Source organism: Cupressus sempervirens, chromosome 9 (assembly GCF_028749045.1).
Source record: "Cupressus sempervirens isolate cs-2001-9-10 chromosome 9, ASM2874904v1, whole genome shotgun sequence".
NCBI classification, from domain to species: Eukaryota; Viridiplantae; Streptophyta; class Pinopsida; order Cupressales; family Cupressaceae; genus Cupressus; species Cupressus sempervirens.
The window spans coordinates 756,054,399-756,070,807 of NC_143126.1; positions in this window are offsets into that span (position 1 = coordinate 756,054,399).

Sequence of the window (16,409 nt, forward strand, 5' to 3'; positions counted from 1 at the left end):
AAATTTATCTTCAAATCATCCATATCCTTGGTAGATTTAGCTAATGTGAGTATTACACATAAAGCATATGATGCAATTTCAACTATGTTAAGATCATAATATAAAACGTTAAGAGTATGTGTCCTTGGCCTTGCCACATTCCTCCAATTATTTCTTAACAAAAGATAATTTTAGAGCAATAGATTCTCTGAAATCTTATATCCTCCTCAAAATTTGTTCCTTCCAAAGTTCTAATTTCTTGATGTTACTGTAGATACTAGCCACTTTTCCTTAAAAACCATCTACTTTGCAAGATGGATGTTGGATCTGGCTAGATAAAGCCTCTAGCTCACTCATCTTTACTTCTATATGACTATCAATGTCTTTAGTCAGTTTGTCTGATAAGGTACACTTAACATAAAAAAATTTCCCATCCTATTGGCATTTTTGAAATTCTTTAATACAAGTATCAAGATTAACCAAATCATTCTTGATGTTCTAATAGATGGTGCTAAACAAGTTAGCATCATGGGAAATCTGTACCTTTGCCTTTGTGATATTGAACAAATTGGTAAACTCTTCATCAAATGATTTCAGCACTGCTTGTGCTCTCTATCTATACTACCAAGGCACTATGCAGTCTATCACTAACTTCCATTAAAGTTCTTTGTAGACTCTTCACTTTTATGTTCTTCTCAATATGCTTTGTTAGGGATGAGATCAGATCTATTTGATCATCATCATGAACACCTGAACTAGCAAGAGAGAGTGGAGTGGATGAACTAGATGGTATTTAGTATCATCCTCTCTTTATTTTTTTGCTACTTCTTTTTCTCTTCTCTCTTATTCTTCTTTCTTTTGTCTTTCCTCTCTTTCTCTCTTCTCTTCCAACCTCTTCTTCTCATCTTCCCTAGTTTTCTTTCTCATTTCTTCTTCTGCAATTCTTCTCTATTCTTCCTCAAGAAATTTCTTCTTGTCTTCTTCTATTTTCCTCTTCTATGCTTCAAATAGCCTCTTCTCTTCTTCAATTTGCCTCAACTTGTCCTCAATATCCTTGATGTCTAGTTCATTAGGTTCAAAACCACCAACTGGATTGGTGTCATCAAAATTATGGTAACATTGGTTTGATTAGTTTGCATAGTGTCACCACTCACTAACACTTCTAAGGTTCTAGGTGCTAGAGGAGATGCTTCCTTTGACTCTATCAAGATTTGACTAATAGTTTCCATAGTCTCATTCCTTAGTTTGTCCTTTTCACCAACCATAAATAGAAATTGTCTCAATTTATTCCTTAAGTATGGTGCAAGGTTATTCAGCAATCTTTTGATTTCTTCTTCATCGTTAGTCTTCCAAATAGTTCTAAGCATAGACATCAAAAGTTCTAGATCTTCTTCCCCTGTAGGAACCTTCTTTTGAATGAGTCTCTCATAGACTTTCTAGTTAATTATGCTCTCAAGATCCTTCAATTTAAGATTTTTTTCTATAATATATCTCATAGTAGATATATCAATCTAATAATTCTCAAAATTGTTATACAAATCATAAAATGTTTTCATCTGAAAAAAATTACCTTCATTAGAAATAGTTGTATTGATCTTCTCTATCTTTGGTTTCTAAGGTTGTCAAGCTTTGCCTATTGATTGCTTTGATGGAGTCACTTTCTTTGCTTGTTTGATCTCTTGTTGTTCTTCTTCATCTTCATCACTAGACTCAATTTTCAACAATGTTTTCTCTCTTTTTCCTAGCCAGTGGCTTGCTATTTTACCCTCTTTGTTTTAGTAGTTACTACTTCCACCAATCTTTTAGATTTTCTTTTAGGTTCACTTGGCTAAACATCTAACACTATTGCATACATAATACTCTATTCCAAAGATGTCTCTAGAATAGATACTAACAAAGGTTAAATGTTTAGTATCCCTTGCTTCATTGTTTATCTTATAGCTTGAGATTCACTCTCTTTAATTCCAGCCTTTGATAGTGCCTTCTTCATTATAGACTCAATCTTCTTGTGTGATTCCTTCTCCAATGTTTCTTGATGAGCTAATTGTGTGATCTCATGATATGTACCAAATATGTATTCTACTTTATCTCTATTTGAATTCAATAACAAATCAATATAACCAACTACTATATCATCATTTAATTCATACCTTAAGGGATCAAGAAATGTTTCTCAAGGTTCCATTGCTTGAATATAGGTATAATTGTATCAACTAAAATAAAAAAATTTCCTTAAACTTGTTAATAATTTTAGGTGCAATTCTAAATCTCTTTTTTATTTCATTCTAAAATATTCTCATTATTAGGTTGCCACTGTCTAATAGCTTGTCTACAAGATGCCTTCTACATACTTCTATAACCTTCTCCACTATGCATCTGTCACTACTCATTATGTATGTGATTGATAAGTAAGGAAATATTTTAAGTACATGAAAGAATATGTAGTTGATCAATGACTATAATTTAAACACACCATTCTTTGTCCTCTTGATCTTTTCTAGGTTCTCTAAGAGCTACATCCCCATAATTTTACTACTTGTTCCTTCTCTATACATATCTTATATGCTACATAGATGAATCCCACTGAAAGTTCATCAATCTTTGAGCTTGCACAAATTGAATATGCAATAATCATACTAAAAAATCTTACATCATCTTGCTTGATGGTGTTGTTTACCATAGCCTTTCCATTATATACTTCTTTAGTATAGCTTTCAACTTTCTATTTGACCAATTTCTCACCTATAGGTACACTACCTTATTTGCTAAGACCAGTTACCTCATGAATAAGGTTTGTAGAAATATCAACTATATTATCTTGTATCCATAATTTACCATCATGTATCCTACTCAATATGATCTATGTTGATTCATCTATGTCTAACTCACAATGTAGTGATATCTAAACAAGTCTAATTCCTCTAGATGTTCAAATCTAAGCTTCATAGCCATGTCATGATTAAAAAAAATTCCATATCTTTGTTCATGAATTCACCACCAATAGACTCAAACTTACTATTTAGATAATATCCTACATCCTGAAGATATACTACATTGTTCGGAGTGATAGATAATGTTGAGTTAGAGTTTCCTTTAGTAGGTTTTTGCAGAAACAATCTTTAACTTAGCTCTATCCTCATTCTCAGCATTGTGCACTATTGACATATTCATGATCTTATCAACTATAAAATTTTATCAAACAAATTTGCAAATTTTTTTGATAAAATACTTCTTTTTTAAAATAGGGTTTGCTTCGAAATTGATCTAACAAGTCACTTCTAAATGCTCTTTGCTTCAGATGTGTTCACAATGAAGTGAAAATCAATTATGTACTCCATTTATTCCATCAACTTGAACTTGCATTAATTCATACCTCTAAATTCATACCTAGTTTCCTTAGGAGATTCCACTTTCTTTGGTAATTTTAACTTCCTTGTTTTGCTCAATGTCTTTGGATTTATCAAAACATTGACTAGATCCAATCTTATCATTAGATTTATCTTTTTCTTTTGGATTTGATCTAATATCAAGTTTCTTCATAGACATGTTAATTAGATAACCAAGACTAGTCTTATCACAAGTAGGTCTCTATATTGACATAGAATCATCAAGATTTTCTTTGCTAGAATAAAGCTTCTCAAGCTACTACTTGCACTGGGTTAATTCACCTTTCACAATAGTATTATACTCATGAAGTTCTTCATGATATTCTTTCAATGTTTTAAACTTAGATGTTTTCTTTGCCAAACTTGTTCTTAGATCTATATTTTCAATCTTCAAAAGAGATTCAACGTTGCTAGGATCAATTCTCAAAGTCAGCTTTAGATTTGTAATCTCTAATTCACGCTTCAAGATCTTGTACTCTATCTTCAACTTTGAATAATCATCATCACTAGTTCCAGATTCAGTAGATTCAAGCTTGGATTTGAGATATTTAATATTTTCATTTAATTAACCAATGTATACTTTGGAGTCTTCATATATGTCCTTTAGTTTATTTCTTTCTTTAGTAAGGAGATCAATTTGTTCAAGAGATTCTTCAAGGTTCTTCATCAACTATTCCATATCCATAGGGATTTTACTCAAGCTGTTAAACCTCTTCAAAGTAATTGCACTCTAATACCAATAATTAGAAATAGGGGTTACTAGGGGGGAATTAGTAATCTACAAACTTTAGTCACTAACTAGATATTATTTCTTACCTTAAACCATGAATAACAAAGCAATAGAGTAATGCTGAACAATAATAGTAATAATGTAGAAAGATAACTCATAATACCATTTTTTTAAACTAGAGAAACCCTAGCCAAGGGAAAACCCTAGTGGGGATGATACCCACTAGATAATATATTAATATAGAAGTTCCTTGTTAGAGGATGGACCGTATAAGAATACTTTGAATCCCTATTAGGAGATTCCAACCCTATTAGGAGTAGTGGTATAGTGAATTCAAGATGAGCCAACTACCCAAACATGCACTTCCAATTATAAGTAGAGCTCACTACTTAAACAAGTTATTAGACTTCTAGAATAGGTACTGTATCTTCTTCCTTGATTGATCTCTAATCTTCATCTCAATCTTGCATCACCAAATATATCATATAAAACTTCACATATATTGCTTTCATAAAAGTTTGAATATAATCACAATTACAAGATAGCACTTGCAATCACAATTGCTTTTCATAATCTTACCACAAAATATATTTTTCATAAATACCATGCTTTTCACAAATTTTTTCTAGGTCAACTAACACCACAATCCACTTTTCCAACTTAGAGTAAACATCTAGGAGGTCAGCCCTAATTGGACAAGTAATTATTTTGTAAACAAGACAATTCTTTCTTTCAATTGCACTATCCTGTATCACTTCAAACTTGGTTATCTTTTTTTTGTATAATCCATACTAACTTCTAAGGTTATACACATCATCACCAACATGTATACTATCTCCATCTAAGTTTTCTAGTCATAATATGATGTCAATGTAACAAGTTATAAACAAAACAATACACTACTATAAACCAAATTTTATACTTAGACAATTTTCTAATTACCAAACACTAAGTATCTTTATTTCTAAGGTTTCCTATAAACATTTACATCATGTGTTGCCATAAATGACAATAATTATATATCACTATTATTCAATTGTCAATAGTGCCAAAATTTTTCCTTTTGTGATAGTGACAACTTTTGTCCTTTTGTAAATCATTTTTGTTCTAAGGGCAGTTGTCCTTTTCCCTCTATGCCCATATCTTATTGCATCTCACACTATATAAGTGACTTTTCAAGGCTAGAGGATGGTCTAAAGTTTATGTAATTTTTAGTGTTATGTCATTTTTGTAGTTGGTCTAGTCAGTCTTTGTGTAAAAACTTTATGATGTATTCAATTTTGTAAATCTGAGACTACAAATGAACCTTAAATGGCAGTCTATCATATTTTCAGTTCTTTTAATTTTTATACCAGTAATGTATTACTTTCAAGGAAGATAAATACAAAATAATTTTCTACAATATGCATGTCTCTAAATTTTGTCTCCTATTTCATATATATAAAATTTGGGGAATGAATAAATATGGTGTTGACATATCAGTCAAGTTTGCTATCAGTGACACACACTTATTCAGATTCTGTATAGCTACCAAGCTCACTAAATAGTTTATAGTGCTTTCCATGCAATTCAATAGCCACTGAGCTTCTATATTTGCTATCAAGTCCTTTGGATTAATTCTAGTGGTTACCAAGCAGATTTAGTTAGTGTGAAGTTCAGCAATTCAAATCAAGCAGTTTGGTGTATACCAAGTTTATTAATAGTTACCGAGTTCATAGTTCATGTGATGTGAAGCCTATTCTTACTAAGAATTGTAGCATCTATTGAGTTCTCATTCAAGTGATGTGAAGTTGGTGTTAATCGAGCTACTTCATGGTAACCAAGTGATTCAGTGTTTGCTAAGTTACACAATATCTACCAAGTCACCAGTGCAAACTGAGTTCAAGACTACTTGAAAGTGATCAATATGAACGAAGCTTCTACATCTACCAAGAGCATGATGATTTCAAGTAGTGATAGTGGGTGTTGAGTATCATAACCTCATCGAGTTAGTCTTTAGAACTTGAGTATATTCATGTGGGCCAACATTGTAATATTTGTGTCAACTTGTGTCATGGCCAACTTTGTAATTTTGTAAATTGGATTAGTATATATATGTGATGTAGTGTATCATATCCAATGTAATATGAAATGAATGTGTAATGTAAGAGTAAGAATTTGAATATGAAAGCATATGTATTGTGAATGCAACAAATAAAGAATTATCAGTACAAGGAGCAGTTATGACAAATCTATCACATAAGGTGATCAGTACACTAAGGATCCTCTATTAGCAAACTCAATTGTAAATTAGATATCTAATGCTTCATCCTAATAGGTGAACTAATCAAAATCCTCTAACAAGGTAGACCTAATAGTCTTTTCTAAATCTCTTTACCAAGTGCATACTTCATTGTATGTTTGTAAATCCTCTCGCAAGGTGGACCTAGTAGTCCTAATTGCTCCTAACACGTCAAATCATCAGAAGTGATTAATGTAAGCCTTAATTGTAGGAGTTGAGAATCTGACTCCAATAATGTGCCAAGATCACCTGCAGTGCAAATAGCTTGCTGAAGAGAAACCTAGGGAGAAAAGAGCTTGAAGCAAATACCGCACAAGAATATTTCACAATAGGAAATTAGAATTTCTATGTGAAAAATGTAAAATGTAAAATGGAATGAGTTTACAATGAGTGAGAGACCGCTTATAAAGGCCTCATGGAAGCTTGTAGAACAAGTTGGAATGTGGTAGAAGATAAGGATGACAACTCAGCACACAACTACAAAAGGTGGAAAAGATAAGTATGCTAAAGGGAACAAACCCCTGTGTTGTCAACAACTAACCTCAACTACATGCATTAACCTAAGTAAGCTTAAGCAATAGAATAAATAATTAACAATTAATTAATTATTTACTCTAACACCCCCCCTTAAGTGAAACTTAGGGGAATTCCTTAAGCTCACAAAACAAGGAAAAACTACAAAATGGGTCCCGACAATGAGGCCATTTTAGGTACCCAAGTATAATGCAAGAAAATGTAACCTCTGTAAAATGGGGAAAAAGAGAAAACCCCATGGGAAAAACTCTCCCCCAAAAAGAGGTAAAAACAACATGCTGAAAAAAAACATGAAGTATGCTAAAAAAAAACATGATTCTTGAAGTCTAGAAACTTGTCCAACACTTCATTCTTATTATGCAAAAAGTAGACCCAAGTGAACCTTGAAAAGTCATCAACTAAGGTGAGTATGTAGCGACCCTAGCTGAATGCAAAAGGACCTGCTAATACCATGTGAACCATTTGTAGAACACTAGTTGATCTTGAAGACTTACCTCTTTGTAACTTCCCCTCTGGATGCATATCCACTAAATCTGTTGAACCTTCACCCTTAGAAAAGTTGATTTGAGGTAGACCTTTCACCATTTGGTATGTGGAAAGTTGTTGAAGATAGCGGTAGTCAAGATGACCATAATGCTCATGCCATAATTGGATGTTTGAATTTGATTGAGATAACAAGGCCTTGGAAGGAGACTTGGGTACAAAATGCGAGAAAGAGTACAACCTCTTGTGATCATTCACTTTCCCTACTGCAACCAAGGAATTGTCTTTAAGACTGTGCACTTTTACTGAGTCTGGAAGGAACTCAACTCTATGTCCATCTTCGAGGTGATTGATTTGGTAGATTGATAGGAGATTGTTCCTATGTTGTAGAACCTCCAAAGGGCATGTAAGAACTGGCTAATTCTCATCCAAACAAGACCATAGACCTCTTGACATGAGAAGCCTAGTCATTTGTGCCTTCTAGGTGTGGTAGTTGTGTGGTGTCAGTCGGGTCACAGATGGATCCGCCATTGAGAGAAAGAATAAGACAGAAGTAGAAGGGTCTTAACTGAAGTAAATTATAGAAAAGAAAGAAACCCCCCCACAAACATACAAGAATATCTCCCAAATACCACAAAAATAGCTATAGAAAGAAAAAAATTGGAAAAGAACCTAGATTCATTGAAGCAGAATAGGAGGAAACACAAGCCTTGAATTTGATGCCAAAAATGGAAGCCCAAATGAACTTGGAATCTTATGAAACTGGCACCAATGTCTCTGTCTCTAAGTCAGCTTTTTGATGCTTCTTTCAGATCGAAAAAAGACCTCTGTATGCTCAAGTTATACCCAAAAAATTGATTGTTGCTCCAAAAATGCACCTTGCTGGAAAATTACAATCACTGGCATAAATTTGACGCCCATATGCCCATCAAGAGGATGTCGCTAGAAAAAAATCCATCAACAGGAAGATGATGTCAGTGGCTAGAAAGTGACATCAACTCATTAGGAAATGATATCAGCATAGGCAACCGGAAAGATGACTTAATTTGCCAGAATGATGACATCAACGTATTGAAAATGGTGTCACTAGCTAGAATGATGATGTCACTACCCGAGTGGCCACAGGGTGGTAGAGCAAAAAAGTCTATTAGTGGCGATGGCACCTGGGAGGGAACCTTGATGGCACCATTGTCATTGGTGGCACTACGGCAAGAGTAGTGGCGGAGCTCGATTGCGCCCAGGTGTCAAGGACCTCCGGTGGCGTTGCTACAGGAGCCGCCAACTGAGCAGTGCATCAGAGACACTTTGGTGGTGCGCGAGTGGCCCCATGGTGGTGCGTGAGCACTGTTGTGGTGGTGCACCCCTTTTTTATTTTTAAAATTTGTTTTTGCTCTAAAATTTCATACGGCTACCTCGGAGGCCAAAAAAAATTTCCAAAAAAATGCCTAAAGCCAAAAATGAAATTTTTTATATGAATCTTAGCTTTAAACGACATTTTGGATCCAATGGTAGCATTTGTCTGGGCTAAAAATGCTCCAAAAATTTTCTCTACCCTTGATTTAAAGAAAATTGCACAAACAAACTAGGGTTTATGACTCCAAATTATGGTTTTGAAAATCCTTCAAACAAGAAGCAACATGGAGTCTCTTATACCATGTAGGAGTTGAGAATTTGACTCTGATAATGCACCAAGATCACCTACAGTGCAAATAGCTTGTTGAAGAGAAAATTAGGGAGCAAAGAGCTTGAAGCAATTACTGCACAAGAATATTTCACAATAGGAAATTAGAATTGCTATGTGAAAAATGTAAAATGGAATGAGTTTACAATGAGTGAGAGACCGCTTATAAAGGCCTCATGGAAGCTTGTAGAACAAGCTAGAATGTGGTAGAAGATAAGGATGACAACTCAGTGCACATCCACAAAAGGTGGAAAATATAAGTATGCTAAAGGGAACAAACTCCTGTGTTGTCAACAACTAAACTCAACTACATGCATTAACCCAAGTAAGCTTAAGCAATAGAATAAATAATTAACAATTAATTATTTATTTACTCTAACATTAATAGGCTAACTTTATGCTGGAATACTAAAGTTTGTGGGTATCATCCCCACTGCAGTTTTACTTTCTATTTGGAAGGTTTTGGGTCACCAAATCTTTGTGTTCAAGTTTTGTGGATGCTTTCATGTTTTTAGTTTCTTGTGCATGCAATTAGATCAGATGTGATGAATTAAATGCTAATTACTTTATTAGAATAAGAATTGAAATTGTTAGAAATTTTAGAAGTTATTGATTCTCCCCTCCCCTCTTAGTAACTTAGCATAGTCTTAAATATTTCCAATAATTGGCATTAGAGCATTCTATTTCTCAAAAGAATGTTAAACAACTTGAGAAAAGATCAAAGATATGGAGATATTCAAACTTGACAAAGCTATTGACAATGAAAAGCTAGATCTAGAAATGGCCATTGCCCAACTCAAGATAGCTAGGGACTAACTCTCACCAATCCCTAAAAAGAAGAAAAGAACTTGCAAATCAAATGAATGATCATCTCTACATTGAAGAGAGAATTGAAAACTTTTACCCTTCAAAAATTTTAGATGAAGCAAATGATGCAATCGAAGAACTCTTAGAGAAGAATGGTTTCATGCAAGAAGAAATAAGAAAGCTGAAAAGAGAACAAGAAATTCAATCAATAAGGTTATGTGAAATCTTGGAATAGAGAAATAAGATAAAAGAAGAGATGGATGGAAGGACCAATGAAATCCAGAATCAATCCCTTCAGCATGCAGACCTTATTGATCAAATATCCAATGCAAATGAGGAAATCATGAGTCAAACACAAATCAATGAAAGATTAAGGAATGATCTAAATTTTGAAAGGAAAATCAATGAAAGAATAAACAATGAGATGACGTCTAAAAAGAAAATTAGTGAAAGATTGAGATATGACCTAAACACTTAGAAGCAAATCAAACAAAGAATGATGAAATCTCAAGCAGACATGAATCAACTGAATGAGCAAAATCTCTATAGACAAAAAGGAAAAGTAGAAATTGGATACAAAGAAGAAGGTGAAATCTCCAAGCAAGGTACTCAAAGGAATCAAAGACCTACTTGCAATCACTGTGGTAAGATAGGTCATACATCAAACAAATGTTGGAGTAATGGAAAAGAAAAGTTCAATGAAAAATGCTACAACTACAATCAATATGGTCGCAGGGCTAATGAATGCAAAGAAAAACTAAAATTTGAAGGCAACTATCATAAATGTAACAAACATGGACACAAGGCATCAGACTGCAACACAAAGACATTGAATCTTTTAGAGAAAATTTTGAAAGAAATATTTGGTTGGGATTACAATACCTAGTGTAGATGTCATTAGTATGGAGAATTTGGACACATTGGTATGAATTGTATTAAAAATCATATGAGGAAAAGAGATACCACTATAAGATGTTTCATTTGTACAAAACTTGGTCATCTTGCCAACAATTGTATGAATACTGGTAAAATTGAAGATGAGAAGAAGGAAAAGGCTGATAACATTTGAAAGAAGATGAGACAACAATGGATTCCTAAGTCTACCAAGGATACCTGTCTGAGCAATGATGGTCAAGTCACTCAAGAATTGGTTGACTCTACCATTCCTAATTAAGTTCTTAAGGAAGAACTAGAACTAGGCTATCAAAGAAGACATTAGAATTAGTTCCAATTTAAAGGAAACAAGATCCAAATTTGTATGAAAGATACAAAGTGATTATTGAGAATCATCTATATGATTCATTATCGAGTTACCTTCTCTACTGAGTAAGGTTGGGTCATAGACTCTACCAAGCAAGGTTGGGACTAATGAAGGCACTTATGGTTACCAAGTCATGGAGACTTCACCAAGTGATCAATATAGAATAGTGGATGACATCCTATCAAGTATTATGTCAACTTGCCTACCATCATACTAAGCATTAATGGTATAATTTTGACAAAAGGCATGGAAATGAATTCATTTTTCAGCATGAATTTTTGAAGTGCTATTGCGAAGAATTTATTTTCTGTGTGATCAAGAAACTTGAGTGAATTTCTTGCAATCATTTTTGAAGTTCTCTCAAACTACCAAGAAAAAATGACATCCAACAACATCAAGGTGAAGAAAGGTTCTAACATGTTGGTTTGAGGTGTTGAATGGAAGGTGCCAGACTTCAAGCTCATGCCCACAGTTGTAAAAACCCTAGACCCCAGTAGAGCTCAATCTCAAATCTCTCCCAAGATACTTCTTGTTAATGACATTGAAACTCATTTAAATGTACAATTCAAGAAATTGGTATTTTTGAGATGGATAATGCCCTAGCTCAGTTATGTGTTGATGGAACCCTAAAAACTTAGCATCAACATTTGGAAGTAAAAGGACTAACTCACATTCACCATATGCCCTAAGAGTTTCAAATAAAATGGATTAGGTATATTCTTAGCCAAGTGTACAATGGACAATTGTGGTTAGAGTATCCAATATTGATAACAAAAAAGATGATTTATCAAATCACTAGCCTTCCCATGCTCGCTAAAACCAAAACCACCAAAATCATGGGTCAAGAATGTTAGTGTAGTTTTTTATTTTTCCTATTTTGCTAGGTTTTTCCTACACTTTTAATAATCTTGCTTAGGTTAATAAAGCATGTCTTATTAGGTGAATGGTTATGAGGTGTCACCTTCCTACATGTGAGCATCCATTAGCTATCTTGGGAAGATACTTTGCTATCTTTAGTCCGATAGATGGTTGCTCCTCATTGGTTGGTGTTGCCACCTCCTCCCTCTTCTTAGCCTATATAAGCATGCTACCTGGCTTGTATTTGTATCTCTTGTTTTTGCATCCTCGTAATGCTATTTTGCTTCTAGCATTTGCATTACTCTCTTGGAGACTAACTCTATGTTTCTATTTTTATTTTGTATCATTTGCATTCATAGTTTAGATATTTACTCTTTGCACTAGTTTTCTGGGTTGTTAATCTTTTCAGATTCTAACATGGTATCAGAGCTTTTCTATGTGCAAGAGTAGATTTTAGTTTCCTTATTTGAGAGATCTGGGGGGGGGGGGGCAAATAAACTTTATTGTCAGTTTTTAAAAAATGAAGTATGCTCTTCTCTTGCATCTTTTGATGATCCTGAGAATCAGAAAAGTTTTGACAAAAACAATTTTTCTCTGGAGTTTCAATCTCAAATCTGACAACCAACTTGCATATTTGGAGTTTTCAATTAGTTTTGCAGGTTCCAGCATGCCATTAATGGACTTAAGAAGCTGATCCAACATTTTCATGTCATATTTTGGTTGCTAGGGTCATTTTTTGATTTTTGGAGTTATTTTTTACTGTTAAAGGCGTCTGGTTTACACTACAACATCTTTTGTACATCAGCAAGAAAAATGCTTTCTGGGTTTTGTTCGCAGCCCCAAAAAACCATTTGGGTATCTTTTAGATTTTGCATGCAAGGTGTATATTTTTTAGAATCGAGCATGCAAAGCTACAGCCATACCCCTCTCCGTTGGCAGCCGCAGATTTGAATGCAGTTTTCAAATGTCTCGTTCTTGCTCATACGGACTCCGATTTTGATGATTCTTGTGATGAACTTGGCTATTTTTTTGTTCTCTATCCACTAGTGGAGTTGTTTTTTGATTTTCATGCATGAATTCTTCAAAAATTGCAAATTCTCAGCCGTGACTGTGCACAATTCTCATTTTGAAAACTTTGGAGGATCAGAACTTTCTCATACGACCTCGTATTGAGGTGATTCTTTTTTTGAAAGTGCATGATTTTTTGAGTAGATCACAGTGGTGCTATTTGTTTCCTTGATTACTATGCCCAACTTTCACTTTTAGCATATGCTCTTCATGAGGAGGCCCTGTTGGTTTTTTTTCCGTAACTTGAGCATACAAACATATTTTTTTGATCTGAAAAATGCATCGAAAATCTGGTTTTGAGACAAAGATGATGGTATAGGTTTTTCTTATTTTTTCTATACTATGGTTGCATGTTTTGGCAGTCAAAGCTAGATGTTCTATTTTTCCTTCCGGGAGCCATATCTCGTCAGTCGAACTCTTTTCTGGGCTCGCCAGATATCATTGGAAAGCTGGTTCTGTGATTTATTTAGTTGCAAAGGTCTTTTATCCAGATTCTACTCCAGGTTCTTTCTCCTTCGATTTTTTCACTTTCGCACTCTAGCGGATTACTTGGATTCTACAAGTCCTAGAATCTCTTCTTCTTTCTGACTTCTGAGCATTGTATGCTTCTATTATGTTGCATTCCTTTTTCTGTAAATGCACTGAGATAAAGTGTCTACTTTTGCATATCTGGGATCTTGTACACCTTGTGTTTTGTTTGTACTCACACTCAATTATAAAGCGCCATGGGGGGTCATGATGTTTTTCCATTTTGTGCTCATCCACCTTTGTCAAGTGATTTTTTCTTTCATGACATTAGCCCATGCAGTGTGTCGGTGACACTACCCTTTATCCTGTGCTTGTACTTCTATTGCATTATTGGTGTTCCTGATTCTTCTTCTTGCAGATGTTTTTGGCATTACATTTCAGTGTTCCTGTCACCCCTTTCCCTATTCAACATTATGGGGGGGTTCACCTGTTGGCTCTATTGCTTCTTTGGTTCAGTTGAGTGATCTACGTATTTAGTTTTTGTTCCTATGTACTAGGCGGATGCAGTGGCTAGGAACCTATGCATTTCGGTGAGATGGTTCGTCTACTATATAAACACTCATTCATTCCTACCTTTGGAGGTCACCTCTTTGATTGATCAGCTCTTTAGACTTTGTCTTCTCTACCTAGTCATGCACTATTTCAATGGGGGTTCCAACAGTTTCTTCTGACAATGTTTGCAGCTTCATGCTTCGGAGATGCTTCATGCTCTTTTTTTGTTTCTCTCTTTGGGACATTTCCTAGATTGGAGGCTTAGTTTCCTTCATCTAGTTCTTTTTCTTGTATTGGGTACCTGATCAGGCCTTGTTGCTGGGACCCATTTTCTTGCTTTCATAGCTTTGCTAGGTTAGCATCCACCTAAGCTTCCGTTATGGGGGGGTGTTAGTGTAGTTTTTTATTTTTCATATTTTGCTAGGTTTTTTCTACACTTTTAATAATCTTGCTTAGGTTAATAAAGCATGTCTTATTAGGTGAATGGTTGTGAGGTGTCACCTTCCTACATGTGAGCATCAATTAGCTATCTTGGGAAGATACTTTGCTATCTTTAGTCCGATAGATGGTTGCTCCTCATTGGTTGGTGTTGCCACCTCCTCCCTCTTCCTAGCCTATATAAGCATGCTACCTGGCTTGTATTTGTATCTCTTGTTTTTGCATCTTCATAATACTAAATTTTTCTTCTAGCATTTGCATTACTCTCTTGGAGACTAACTTTGTGTTGCTATTTTGATTTTGTATCATTTGCATTCACAGTTTAGATATTTACTCTTTGCACTAGTTTTTTGGGTTGTTAATCTTTTCAGATTCTAACAAAGAAAAATTGAAGAAAACCCTAGACAAGTGGGATGGCAGAGGCATGACGATAAGTAGTGTTACAGACACAAAATTGAAGTTTGTAATACATGTTATAACCCATAAGATATATAGTTCAAGCCATCTTAATAGTGTATCATGTAAAGCTATGGACTTGGTGTATAAAGTTGTGAAGAACAATTTATCCTATGATCTTGCCGAGTTATTACTGAGACAATTCAATAAGAATATGGAAAGCTTTAGAAACTCCAAGAATAACCTATGCGAATTTGGTTCTTTGTTAACATGTTTATTCTTTTATGTTCAAATTTTTTTCTCTTCCAAAGGAACTGTAGTCTAGAGAAAGGATGTTCTAGTACTATACCAAATCAATGAACACATTGTAGAAATAAGAGAATTATGATAGCATCATGGACAACTACTTTGATGTGTTCAAGGATAAATCAAATAAAAGGTTTAGGATACAAAAGAATCTAGTTGAGGACTACAAGGATGATGTGTGCTTCATGGTTGATTGTGACAAGATATATGTACATCTAGGCAGTCAAGCCTAGAGTTGTGTGGGTGAAGCCTCTTGGTTATGAAGCAAACATTGATGAGACCAAGGATATCATTGAAGCCCTTGTAAATGAACCTATTTATCCCAAGGCCCCTTACTTTGGTACTTATGAAGAGGCAAAGGTAAGTATAGTGCTGGAAATAAATCTCCCTGAGGTGGTTAACAAAGGTAAGAGGAGGATAGCCAAACTAAAATCTAGTGCACCTCTCATGTTAACTGAGGGTAAAGGTGAAGATAAAGAGTAGGTAAAGGATGAAGAATAAATAGAAGAAGAAGAAGAACCTTTGAAGAAAAAGGGCAAGGTGATGATCACCAAGCCTACAAAGACATCCACTATAGTCTTCACAAGGAGTTCCAAGAAGAAAGGAAGTGATATTTTTTTTAGCAAACCTCCTCCCACCTTTCAAAAAAATTTAAAGCAAGTGGAAGAAGGTGTTGGAATAAAAGAATTCAAATCTTTGAAGTATGAGACAAGGACAGAGGTAGAGCAAAAATAAGTTGAAGAATTGGTTATGAGTAAACTAGTAAAATGGAATTACTCACAACACTAGATCACCTCTCAAATCTCTAATGAATTGTTAGAGAAAATAAAGCAAAGATGGGATTTTCCCATGCAAATAGTAAAAGACATATATGCATAAACCCTAAGGCAGTTACTACCAAGCATAATAGATGCTAAGGTAAAAGAATCTTTAAAGAAAAAAGAAGATAAAATGACTCTAAGGTTTAATACTTATTTAATTTTGATTAAGAATATAGAGCATGTAGTTAAGAATTCTGCAAACACTTGGAAGAACATTTATCATCTTCATAAACCAAGTGAATATCCAATTGAAGTAAAGGATGTTGGTGAAGAAGAGGATCAAGAGCAATATGAGGAAGAAAATATTGAAGAAGTGACTCATTTTGATAATGAGGAAGATGAAGAAGATCACAGTAAAGA